This window comes from Schistocerca piceifrons, chromosome 6, assembly GCF_021461385.2.
Source record: "Schistocerca piceifrons isolate TAMUIC-IGC-003096 chromosome 6, iqSchPice1.1, whole genome shotgun sequence".
NCBI lineage: Eukaryota > Metazoa > Arthropoda > Insecta > Orthoptera > Acrididae > Schistocerca > Schistocerca piceifrons.
This window is the reverse complement of record NC_060143.1, coordinates 388,618,785-388,633,019: the sequence shown is the minus strand read 5'-3', so window position 1 is coordinate 388,633,019 and position 14,235 is coordinate 388,618,785.

Genomic DNA, 14,235 nt, shown 5'->3' with positions numbered 1-14,235 from the left:
AATAGTGTGAACACATAAAGGTACATGCAAACAGAATGTCATCAGCATGTTATGCCGTTAGTATCCTATCATCAGTATGTAACATGCAGTGTCTTTTAGTTACATATTATTCATATGTACACTCAATTCTTAGCTATGGCATGCTTTTTTGGGGAACAAACTCAGAAAAATGAACACAATTTTCAAACCCCAGAAAAGAGCCATAAGAATAAAAACCAAAACTACTAGTCGAGATCATTGTAAAGATCTTGTAAAAACACTAGGGATTTTAACTGCTCTATGTAAATACATTTACCACTCAGTTGCGCACATCAAAAATAACATTGGTAATTACTGCACAAACAGCTCTGTCCATGACCATGCAACAAGAGATAGACTCAACTTACATTTACCAAGAAAAAGTAATAATAAATCTCAAATCAGCATTTTATGCCAAGGAATAAAACGGTACAACAAATCACCGAAGGAGATTAAAGAATTTGCAAAAATACACTTACTTAAAAAGGCAGCTAAAAGTACTTGACCGAGCGAGGTGGCGCAGTGGTTAGACACTGGACTCGCATTCGGGAGGACGACGGTTCAATCCCGCGTCCGGCCATCCTGATTTAGGTTTTCCGTGATTTCCCTAAATCGCTCCAGGCAAATGCCGGGATGGTTCCTTTCAAAAGGGCACGGCCGACTTCCTTCCCAGTCCTTCCCTAATCCAATGAGACCGATGACCTCGCTGTCTGGTCTCCTTCCCCGAAACAACCAACCAACCAACCAAAGTACTTGTTATGCAATACATTTTATACATTAAAGGATTAATTAGATAAAACAGAGTAGGGTTTGATAAAAAAATGTTATACAGATAAATAATAATAATAATGGTCATAAAACATCCAACATTCCATTCTTCCTCTTTCTGAGCTCAACATTTAACACGTAATGGAAGGATGCTGACTCAGTTTTTCAGGATAGCAAATGGGAAGTTACGGTACAGAAAATGGCCCAGAGATCACCAGTGTAGTGTGTGTGCGGGGCGCGGGGAGGGAGGAGGGGGGGGGGGCAGAGGGGGTGTAGTGAGTGAAGTGTTATGAAACAATATGTGTGTAGTGTGTGCAGTGACTGATAGTGAGATATGAGTGAACAGTGTGGCATTACATTATTTAGTAAGTTATATGTCAGAAAAGTATTGTATACCAGGATTACATCTAATGATTGTCTCTAGAATTATGTAAATATATGTATGTACGAATTAGCTTATTTTAAATTGACCTAAACATGTAAATGCTTTGACATGTCCTATATCCTTGTAAAAAGAGATCTATGGATGAATAAAGCTACTACTACTTACAGTTACTCATTCGTCACCCCATTTCTTCCCTTTGCTTAATGAAAGCATCTCCTATTCTTTAACAGCTTAAAAAATATGGTCACATAGCGTTAACAATTATTTCTTGGGTCAAAATTCTGTAAAAAGTCGGGCACATTCTCAGGGCAGATTAATGAAGTCTCATAGTTCATGCGCCCAGCTCAATTGCAAAAACGAGTAGAGGCTTACAATGCTCTCACTTGTCAGTATCTACCTTATTTGGATTTGGAAGTATTACATTCGTCTCGAATTCTGGAGCTGTTTAGCCTATCTCAAACGGGTGTTTGGCTCTGAGCACTATGGGACTTAACTTCTGAGGTCATCAGTCCCCTAGAACTTAGAACTACTTAAACCTAACTAACCTAAGGACATCACACACATCCATGCCCTTGGCAGGATTCGAACCTGTGACCGTAGCGGTAGCGCGGCTCCGGACTGTAGTGCGTAGAACCGCTCGGCCACTCCGGCCGGCTCAAACGGGTGTAATAGCAGGTGGAATGCTATTGACATAGTAGGCTATGCTCTTTGAAAGCTCTCAGTAAAATTTAAAGATTGCCTTATTGTCAAGATTGTCTCGAATTACTTCTTTTAGATATGTCTCAATGTCTCAAATTCTTCCCATAATACCACATCTCCATCTTATCTTCTCTTACTTTCTCTTCCTTTTCCACAATAGTCTTCAAATTTGTTTCCCATGTAGATCCCTTCTGTATAAGCCTCCAACGTTTCAGCCTTCCTTAGAAATGATTGCGATTTGAGCTCTTCACATTCATAAGGTGCATCTGTTTTCTCCATCTCTCTCTCTCTCTCTCTCTCTCTCTCTCTCTCTCTAACTTTCCTATTAACTGCATCTGTCTTTCCCATAATCACGATGCTTCCACAACTTTGCAGTTTTTCCCTATCCATTTTTGATTTACCATTTTTCGTATTCTTTCAAAATAGTTTTTTTGGATGTTTGTGTACTTCCCTTTGCCTAAATTATTTTCTGCTTTTATCTTCTTCTTCCCTCAGTTAAATTCAGTATCTCGTACTTTCTATTGGCGTTTTCTTACTCCGCTATCTTCCCTATAATCCGAAATCGTGAGTAAATATTTGTATAATTATGTACGTCGGCTTCTCCACATATGAAGTAGTGGTACTTTATGTTCTGTTCGTTAAGTTCCTATGTCAGCCAATGAATTTGGAGAACTCACTGCTTGAAGACGTTCGTTGACCCTATTGGCAACTAAATTTCACCGACCTGATGAAAGCTACACGGAATGCCATTTCTTAAAAAAACGTTCAAAGCTTATTGATTAAGTTTAGTGGTGTATCTAAGCTACTATGCCACACGTGACCGCCTCACTAAACACTCTGCTTCTTCGTCATCGTTATCTTCATGGTGTACCGTGCAGTTCATTAAGTTTAAATAGGAATTTTAAGACAATCCTCCCATTTCATCCAACATCTCTCTATTTAGATGCTTTGTAGAGAAAAGCCTTTTTCACCTATCTTTTATGACCCATTCATAGGAAGTACAGTACCGTTGCTATTTTATCTTTCCATTCACAGGGAATAGTTTTAATTCTTGCTTGATGTTTTAGTTCTTATTTTTTCTCTAAGGGTATAGATATTATTCGCAGGTATCCATTTCCGCTCTTTCAATAGCTCTATTGTCCATCCTGTTGAGAGACCAATTCTGTGGTGTCACCGCCAGACACCACACTTGCTAGGTGGTAGCTTAAATCGGCCGCGGTCCATTTAGTACATGTCGGACCCGCGTGTCGCCACTGTGTAATCGCAGACCTAGCGCCACCACCAAGGCAGGTCTCGTGATATGAGAGAGCACTCGCCCCAGTTGTACGAGAACCTAGCTACCGCCAGTTCAACTTTCATCTAGCAGCCTACAGAATTCAAGGTAATGAGCGGCAGCCGTTTTTGCTTTCTTGTGTCGGTGTGTCCACATACCGTGTGATAGTGAAATTGTTTCCCCGACGCGACGTAGCAACTCTGTCATACGAGGAAATTTTGTCTGCATTAGATGCCTATTTCAAAGAAACAGTTAATGTGGTTGCAAAACGGTATACGTTTTTTCGTACAAAACGTACGGCCGGTCAAACTAATAGGGAGTGGGTAGCAACATTGCAAGGACTTACTAGGGACTGTGCCTTTGAATGTGACTGTGGTCTTTCTTATTCAGATACAATGGTGCGTGATGCAATTGCACAGAACGTTTCTGATGTTCGCATACGGGAGCAAATTTTGAAACTAGTTAATCGCTCCCTTCAACAAGTGATAGACATATTGGATAGACAGGACACACTTGACTGTGCTCAGGAATCTTTTGAAACTTCGCCAGCCGTGTGTAACATTAACCGGCCCGCTGGACGCGCTGCGCGGCCCGGTAACTGGGCCTCGCGCACGTCCGCACAGCTGTCGCCGCGCGCTAAGCCAGGTGTGCCGCGCCAGCACACAAATGCAGTGAAATCATGTCCGCGGTGTGCTACTAGACATTCGCGTGAACATTGCCCGTCACGCCAAGCTATTTGCTTTTTCTGCAATACGAAAGGACATGTTCAAAGTGTTTGCCAGAAAAAGCTCAGATCAGACAATCCCAATCATTCCAGGCCCTTTGCTTCGCGCCGGAATCGAACCAAGGACACTCAGGCTCGTGGACCTTCGCCTATGGACATTCATGTCGTTAATTCCACTTCGTTCAGTGACACTTTCTCTAACAGTGACTGTGATCGTCCCACAAAAACTGTGCGTCGACGTCGCCGGAAATCACGTCAATTAGCAAGTGATTCTGTACCAGTGTCTGTTCCAATTGCACAAAACAGTCGCTCTTGTCGTCAGCAGCACAATAAACTTTTTGTGGACTTAGACTTTGAAGGCAAAGTGATACCATTCCAGCTCGATACCGGAGCTGCAGTTTCATTGCTCAATCACGACACGTACAAACAACTGGGCGCACCTCCGTTGCGTGCCGCAAATGTTAAGCTAACTACATATTCCGGACAGAAAATTCCTGTGTTAGGACAGTGCAGCCTTCTAGCAACATACAAGGGACAAACAAAACTTGTGTCATTTTACGTTCTTCGTTCTTCTTCTGCAGTGAACTTGTTTGGTCTAGATTTATTTCAGTTGTTTAACTTGTCTATTGTAAATCAGGTCCTATCAGTGAATCAGACTGTGCATACAGACAGTGTTTCTCGGCTGTGTGACGAATTTGCAGACATTTTTGCACCGGGCTTAGGTTGCGCTAAAAACTATGAAGCACATTTAGAACTGAAGGTAAACGCGCAACCGAAATTTTTCAGGGCGCGCAATGTTCCCCACGCATTGCGTGATGAGGTCGCAAGAACGTTACACGATCTCGAATCACAGGGTGTAATTGAACGTGTGCAAGCTTCTCTCTGGGCCTCACCCTTAGTCATTTTGCCAAAACCTTCCGGAAAATTGAGACTTTGCGTGGACTTCAAGGCCACAGTGAATCCACAGCTAGTGACTGCTACTTTTCCTTTGCCCCGCCCGGAAGATCTTTTTGCTAAACTGTGCCCGGGAAAATATTTTTCAAAGTTGGACCTAGCCGATGCGTACTTGCAAATACCGGTGGACGACGAATCCCAGCGCGTATTGGTGGTTAACACGCATCTTGGATTGTACCGCTTCAAAAGACTGCCATTCGGGTGTGCATCCGCCCCTGCCTTGTTTCAGCAATATTTACAAACTATTTGTGCGTCGGTCCCTCCTGCAGCAAACTATCTGGACGATATAGTGATCTCCGGACAGACAGAAGAAGATCATCTTGCGAATTTACGAACATTATTTCAGGTCTTGCGGCAAAATGGTCTTCGCTTGAGGAAGGACAAATGTGTGTTTTTTGCTCGTGACTTACCATACCTGGGACATGTCATTAATGCCCAAGGCATACATCCGAGTCCAGAGCACCTCCGTGCCATACAAGAATTGCCTTCCCCTCAAAATGTGAAACAGCTACAGAGTGTGTTGGGTAAAATTAATTATTACAACAAATTTGTGCGCAATGCCTCTTCCATTTCAGCTCCGCTTCATCGCTTACGCCGTAAAGGTGTTCCGTTCGTCTGGACGACGGAATGCGAACGCGCCTTTCGCCAGTTGAAATCGGCGTTGCTTTCTAATACTTGCCTTACGCCATTCGATCCCCAGAAACCCCTTTTGTTGATGGTAGATGCATCGGATTTCGGGATCGGTGCTGTGCTTGCGCACAAAGTTGGCTCCCATGATCGCCCTATTGCCTTTGCGTCCAAATTGCTCTCGTCTGCGCAAAGAAATTATTCCCAGATAGAGAAAGAAGCTTTGGCTCTCGTGTTTGGTGTTACTAAGTTCCATGATTTCTTGTATGGTCGTCACTTTACCATCATCACAGACCACAAACCTTTGACATTGCTTTTTCATCCGACCAAGCCTGTACCTCCACGTACAGCGCAGAAATTCATTCGCTAGTCTATTTTCCTCTCGCAGTACCGCTACGATATCTTGTATCGGTCCACTGCTAAGCACGGAAACGCCGATGCGTTGTCCCGTTTGCCTATCGCTGAGGATAAAGCATTCGATTCTTCCGAACTTGCTTGCATGTTCATTGATTCGGAAACCGATGAAGTGGTCGAATCGTTTCCGATTGATTTTCGTCGTGTCGCTACAGCCACAGCTGTTGACCCCGTCCTTGCTACTGTTTTACGTTTTGTTGCTACGCAATGGCCTTTGTCAAAGTCTCGGATCGAGGATCCGTTGGTTCGCCGATTTTTTGCTCACAAGGAGAGACTTTTTGTTCGACGTGGTGTTTTGTTGTTGCGTTCTGATAACGATCAGTCCAGAGTCGTGGTCCCACGTTCGTTACAGTCCTCTGTTTTACGGCTTCTTCACCAAGGACATTGGGGTATAGTGCGAACGAAACAACTTGCTCGTCAGCACTGTACTTGGTTCGGAATCGATGCTGCGATTACGAATGTGTTCTTCGTGCCCGGCGTGTGCCGAACAACAATCCGCACCGCCGCGGAAAGTCTTTGCATGGCCAAAAGCCACTTCCCCTTGGCAACGCTTGCACATTGATTTTGCTGGTCCATTCTGGAATGCTCGATGGTTGGTTCTGGTCGACGCCTTCAGTAATTTTCCTTTTGTTGTCCGGATGTCTTCCACGACGTCCTCCGCCACCATCCAAGCGTTGTCTGCTATCTTTTGCATTGAAGGTCTTCCGCAGACTATTGTTTCCGACAATGGTCCACAATTCATGTCCGCAGAATTTCAGTCATTCTGCCAGGCCAATGGTATTCAACATCTGACTTCCGCGCCGTTTTCGCCTCAGTCCAACGGTGCCGCTGAACGATTGGTCCGGACTTTCAAGTCACAGATGTTGAAATTGAAAGAGTCGCATTCTCGGGAGGACGCATTGTTGCTCTTTTTGTCTTCGTATCGCTCTCAGCCCCGAGATGGTCGCTCGCCGGCTGAGTTGCTCCACGGTCGTCCTCATCGCACCTTGATGTCTTTGCTGCATCCGCCGCATCAGGTTCCTGTGCAGCGGCAGACTCCTGCTTTTGCTCCAGGCGACATTGTATTTTATCGCAACTATCGAGGTTCACGGCGTTGGCTCGCAGGGCGCATTCTTCGCTGCCTCGGCCGCGCGATGTATTTGGTTTTGGGGGCCTCTGGTGAGGTGCGTCGGCATCTCAATCAGCTGCGCCTCTGTCGTCGCACGGGTTCTGCCGCTCCCCGTCTGCTTTCAGCGACGGTGCCGTCCGGTCAGCGCCCTGGGGACCCATCTACTGGCTCGCCTCATCCCCAGGTGTTACCGACGATGCCTTCCATTTTGCCCCATGGCGACGCGCCGCCGCCGCCGCAGCAGCAGCCGCCGCCGCCGCCGCCGCCGCTTGTTCTCCCGCCGGCGCCGCCCGCATTAGACGCTTCGCTGCAGCCGCCAAGCGCCTCCCAGGGTCACGCGCCGCCGATCGCTTCCCGTGAACAGCTGTCCTCCGCCATGGAACTCCCGCCCGCTCCGGACCAAATGACGTCATCGCGCGTCGGCTACCCCGACGCAATGGAGGTCGACCCTTCGGTACCTCCTGTCTCTTTACGGGCGCATACACCGCATGTTGACGTGCACCCTGGACTAGTTTTTCAGGCGTTTCCTAGCTCCCCTCGGACCGAATGGCCGGGTGCGGGTGGCACAGCCTCGCCTGTTGTTAGGCTCCCCACCTCATCGCATACGTCAACATGTGGTCCTCCCCACGGCGGGCGGAAGCCTTATCACACGACCGTTCGCCGATTTGCGGGGGAGGAATGTGGTGTCACCGCCAGACACCACACTTGCTAGGTGGTAGCTTAAATCGGCCGCGGTCCATTTAGTACATGTCGGACCCGCGTGTCGCCACTGTGTAATCGCAGACCTAGCGCCACCACCAAGGCAGGTCTCGTGATATGAGAGAGCACTCGCCCCAGTTGTACGAGAACCTAGCTACCGCCCAGTTGTACGAGAATCTAGCTACCGCCCAGTTGTATGAGAACCTAGCTACCGACCAGTTGTACGAAGCCTTTCTCTCTCATTAGCCGAGAGACAGAATAGCCATCAGCTAAGTTAATGGCAACGAACTAGCAAGGCGCCATTTGTATCAGTGCCTATAGCTTACGAGTATTCAAGAGAGATGTATTCCAAGGACTAATAAAAAGATAAGTAATAAGCATCTACATACTTTTCTTCTTATTCATTTATAAGTTCTCATGTTCCAGACTTCACGCCCGTCTGCTTTAGCCTTGCGTGCCCTATCGGCTACAGCGTTAGTCTAGCATTCCTTTTCAGCCATCTAAACTTCACGGTGTCGGCCCAGCTACCGACACAACAAATTCTACAGTCAACTATTAAAGTTTCGTTTGGACTTCCTTATTTAGTTAGTAAGCAACCTGTTTATAGAACCTTACATCAGGTGTAATTTATTTCATTTATTTCTCATATCTTCACCTTTATTATAGAATTTAAACACTAAATAATCACGCTATTGTCAGTTTCAGTCTTAGTATAGAATAGTTTTCTTTGCCACGAACGGCAATAGTGCTTCAGATTTGTTAAACGATATATCTCCTGCAGTGTAAACATGAGTTGAAGTGTCCCTGTATAGCCAATTACATGGCAGTCTCGTTGCTTGCAGGTGGTACCTGATCATCAGAATATAAATTTTTTACTTGAAACCATGTTGCTAATTCTAAAATGTTTCATATTGCTTAGCAGTGTTTTGTACATGTATGTTCTTAGAGAAACTATGTTCTTGGAAAAGATGCAAGTTGCATTATTATGTTATCTAGTTCTTTAGTTAACCAGTAAAAGTCGTAACTGTAGTGTTAATACGAGGGCAGTTCAATAAGTAATGCAACACATTTTTTTTCTCGGCCAATTTTGGTTCAAAAAACCGGAAATTTCTTGTGGAATATTTTCACACATTCCCGCTTCGTCTGGTATAGTTTCATTGACTTCCGACAGGTGGCAGCGCTGTACGGAGCTGTTAAAATGGCGTCTGTAACGGATGTGCGTTGCAAACAACGGGCAGTGATCGAGTTTCTTTTGGCGGAAAACCAGGGCATCTCAGATATTCATAGGCGCTTGCAGAATGTCTACGGTGATCTGGCAGTGGACAAAAGCACGGTGAGTCGTTGGGCAAAGCGTGTGTCATCATCGCCGCAAGGTCAAGCAAGACTGTCTGATCTCCCGCGTGCGGGCCGGCCGGGCACAGCTGTGACTCCTGCAATGGCGGAGCGTGCGAACACACTCGTTCGAGATGATCGACGGATCACCATCAAACAACTCAGTGCTCAACTTGACACCTCTGTTGGTAGTGCTGTCACAATTGTTCACCAGTTGGGATATTCAAAGGTTTGTTCCCGCTGGGTCCCTCATTGTCTAACCGAACACCATAAAGAGCAAAGGAGAACCATCTGTGCGGAATTGCTTGCTCGTCATGTGGCTGAGGGTGACAATTTCTTGTCAAAGATTGTTACAGGCGATGAAACATGGGTTCATCACTTCGAACCTGAAACAAAACGGCAATCAATAGAGTGGCGCCACACCCACTCCCCTACCAAGCAAAAGTTTAAAGCCATACCCTCAGCCGGTAAAGTCATGGTTACAGTCCTCTGGGACGCTGAAGGGGTTATTCTGTTCGATGTCCTTCCCCATGGTCAAACGATCAACTCTGAAGTGTATTGTGCTACTCTTTAGAAATTGAAGAAACGACTTCAGCGTGTTCGTAGGCACAAAAATCTCAACGAACTTCTCCTTCTTCATGACAACGCAAGACCTCACACAAGTCTTCGCACCCGAGAGGAGCTCACAAAACTTCAGTGGACTGTTCTTCCTCATGCACCCTACAGCCCCGATCTCGCACCGTCGGATTTCCATATGTTTGGCCCAATGAAGGGCGCAATCCGTGGGAGGCACTACGCGGATGATGATGAAGTTATTGATGCAGTACGACGTTGGCTCCGACATCGACCAGTGGAATGGTACCGTGCAGGCATACAGGCCCTCATTTCAAGGTGGCGTAAGGCCGTAGCATTGAATGGAGATTACGTTGAAAAATAGTGTTGTGTAGCTAAAAGATTGGGGAATAACCTGGTGTATTTCAATGCTGAATAAAACAACCCCTGTTTCAGAAAAAAAATGTGTTGCATTACTTATTAAACTGCCCTCGTAAATGGTTTGTGTGTGAATCTAAACCTTTCTTTTTTTTTCAAAGTTTTGGGGCCTCCACCAGCGCGAGCCGCTAAACAAGTGACGACGCAGATTTGGTCGTTCCAACTACGACGTTCACGACAAAGTTTTCAGAGTGCTATTTTGCCTGCGGCGGCACAGCGACGCGTAATTATTTGGAAACTGAATCTGCAACCATGATTTACATCTCAACGACGATTAGAGCAGCAGAACGCCGCGAAGGGAAATCTTATACGTTGTGAAGAATAGGAGATAGAAACGGCGAAACAGGAAACTATTTGACGAAACAAGTTTGAAAGTTTAACAGTGGGTTGGAATTCGAAACGGCAGACTTACCTGCATATTAATTTTTAGACCTTATTACAGATTCGTTTGAGTTACTTTAGTACGTTGTAAAGCGCGAAGAGAGTTGCAAAAACATTTATATATGGCAGAATTAGGTGAAATCGTAGCACCAATTACAGACTTTAAAAATGCACAAACGTTGATTTTCGAAGCAATTCAGATGAAAGAAAAAACAGAATTGCTTGAGGAAATTTTCTGTCTTCACTTTTCAATGCAAACCTGGTGGATTTGAAGCAAAATCGTCATTGCAGTTTTGTCAAATAGACATAGTTGGAGACGGTGGCTGCTATAAGAAATAAATTGTTGACGCTGATCATTTGTTCCGATGAATGCATGAAAACCGTCTGATGATAAACTGTAAAAAATTCGAACCCGGTAACGCTACTTTTCGAACAAAGCGAACCAAAACGAGCTAGCAGCTGATTGCTGTACACCATCAACAATTTATTAGAAGTTTTTTTAAGCGGAATTGGGAGTAACCTGGAACATATTGTCTATGGGCAGTGGCAATAAAAATGAAATGACTACTTAAATTTGCTGTTATCTATCCAACATAGAAAAAGTTGCATTGAAGATTAACAAATTGAATGTTATGATAACTATGTTGATGATGAAGAAGAGATAACAAGAAAAAGTTTGAGTTTACTGGAGATGAAGACGAAACAGACACCGATTCGGGAACAGACGAAAACAGCAAAACACAATACTCTCCCCGTTAACAAAATACACGTAAATTTTCGATATCATTTCGTAACTGTCAGGGTGCTCTTACGTAATTTTGTGGTTGTGATGGATATCCAATCGAAAAGTGGATCTTGGACTTCTAAGAGGTTGGACAAAACAAAACAAAACAAAAAAAAAACAAAAAAGCAAAAAAAAAAAACGCTTGTAACTTTGGCTAAGCTTTTCTTTCAAGTCGAGTATGGTCTTATATTGGGAGCTGCATTGAAGAAAACTTTTCTAGAGCCTAATTGACCATAGCCGTCAATTTAATTTATTACTGGTAGTTGTCAGTCAGTGGATGCTCCAAGATTGCGGGATACAGATGTAATCATCACAGTTTTAGGGAAAAACTTTAACTGAACAAAGATATTTTAGAGGCTCTGTTGAAATTTGTAGTATGGAAACTGAAACTGATATGTTGGTTTCTTTTTTTTTTAAGTTCCACCTTACAAAAACACCTTTCATTTTCTTCTTTATTTAGCCGCACATGTTTCCGTGTCTATGTTTCATTTTCTGTGAGTGAAATTTATTTCCGTAAAATGTAATACAAAGTTTATGATGATTTATTTATTCTCGGCCTAAAAACTGTTTTCTAGTTTCTGAAGACACTATGAATTTAGACGTTGTGGATGAGATAGTAATCTAGACAAACCTAGAGGTATAATAAACAAATACAGAGCTACTATTAGGGAGCTAGTGGTCGGAGTTCGTGTGATGAAACAAAGGAACATACTTTGTGTATATGCAATAGATTTGACTAACTGTTAGAGTTGAGTGGAGTGGAGCCTCTTGCAGCTATAGGTATAGGAAACATGCAGCAGTCCTCAGCAGTTAGGAGGCCTAGGTTAGTTGTAAAGTCTAACAGAAAGAAGAAGGTTCTGCTGCTAGGTAGTTCACAAGGGTGAGGTGTGGGCCAGCAGTTGCAGGAAGTGTTGGGGAGTGAGTACCAGATCACCAGCATTGTAAAGCCCAGTGCAGCGTTGGCCCAGATTACTTACAGCATAGGGGAGTTAGCAGGAATTTTACGAAGGAGGATCAGGTTGTGATAGTGGAAGGAGCAGGGAATAGTCTTGATAGGGACGGGGAATATGATGTAGTTGATGAGCTGGTAAAGGTAGCTACTCAAACTGGCCCTAATGCGCATTTCGTGCAGCTGTTTTAGCGTCATGATCTGCCTTATCTTAATGCAGCTTTTAGGGGCCTTAACATGGGCTGGAGAAGGCACTGATAGTAGAGACCATGGGTCACATTGCAGTGGTGCCAGTTGAGTTCTTATTTATTTTATTTACGCGTCAAGTTCCATAGGACCAAAGTGAATAACAAATCTCCAAGGTCATGGAACATAAAAGTCATAACAGATAAAAATGAAATGTTTATGAACGCAAAAATGTCAGTCCATACGTTTAAGTAAACACAAGCAACAATACAACAATAAGCAGTTTAATTTTTGAAGGAACTCCTCGACAGAATAGTAGGAGTGACTCATGAGGAACCTCTTCAGTTTCGATTTGAAAGCGCGTGGATTACTGTTAAGAATTTAGAATTCTTGTGGTAGCTTGTTGAAAATGGATGCAGCAGTATACTGTACACCTTTCTGCATTTAAGGAAGTCCGATCCAAATGCAGGTTTGATTTCTGCCGAATATTAACTGAGTCAAAGCTGTTTATTCTTGGGAATAAGCTAATATTGTTAACAAGAAATTACAGTAAGGAATGTATACATTGAGAGGCAAATGTCAAAATAAACAGACTCGTGAACAGGGGTCGACAATAGGTTCGTGAACTTACACCTCATATTGTCCGAATATCCCTTTTCTGAGCCAAAAATATTCTTATAGGATTGGAAGAGTTACCCCAAAAGATAATACCATACGACATAAGCGAATGCAAATAAGCAGACTAATTTTCGTGTCGCAGGATCACACAATTCAGATACCATGGGAATAGTAAAAATGGCAGCATTAAGTTTTTGAACAAGTTCCTGAACGTTGGCTTTCCACGACATTTCACTATCTATCTGAACACCTAGACATTTGAACTGTTCAGTTTCACTAATCATATGCCGATCCTGTGAAATTAAAGCATCAGGGTTTGTTGAACTAAGGCCGGTTGCGCACACGGCGGATTTTTTCCGCTGCAGTCAGTTGACCGTCGCCGCTCGCAGAACTCTCCGTCGTCAGCAGCTTACTGTGTTGCAGTCTATTTGCTCTGCGGTGCACTTGGGTATCTAAACGAGTCAGGCAGTTTTTTACTGGCAGTGCCTGTTCATGATCAAACCAGGTCCCACAAGTTTACTACTTTATCTACTTTATTTGAAGTATTTGTTGCTTTTAAGCACACAGTGTCGTCTGAAATGAACAGAGTGCGATTTATAAGTTTATTGTGAATATGTCGACGAATGAAAAGGAGAAAAATTAATCGATTAATTTGGGTTCATCCAATTAATGAAAGAAGAATGGAGGCTGGAGCTTTCTACAAGTTGTTTGCAGAGTTGAGGCAGGATGACACGAAATTCTTCAATTATTTCAGAATGTCGGTGTCAGCCTTTGACAGGCTCCATGGGCGGTTGAAAGATACTATTCAGCGAAAAAATACCAAAATGAGGAATTGTGTTCAGCCTGCATAAATGTGGCAATAACACTGAGGTAAGTTTGGGGTAATCACTTTCAAACCGGTTTTAAAGTAACGGTATTTACTGATAAAATTCCGAAGAAAGATACAAAATACCTACATTACCAAAACATTAAATAAACAAACACGCATTAGAACACAATATAGTATTAGAAATTGATGTCCATTGTACTGGACGAATTCGAATTTACTGAAGAACTACTTTCAAAATCTCCTTCAACACTCACAGGAAAATTTTCATCATGTTCAGCTGCAGATTTTTTTTTCCTTTGTAGGTTCGGAAGGTGGAGTAGGTAGTTCATCAACGGTAGACACCGAGGGAATCGATGGTGGGTCGTAATTTGGGAGATGTAGAACTTGTGAGGAATACAAAGGCAGAGTTCTGAATGCAGAATGCGTTCGCCCTGGCTGGGATACTGGAGTACATAGTGCATTTTGAGTTGAAACTGAGGGAATAGTTGGTGGGGCAT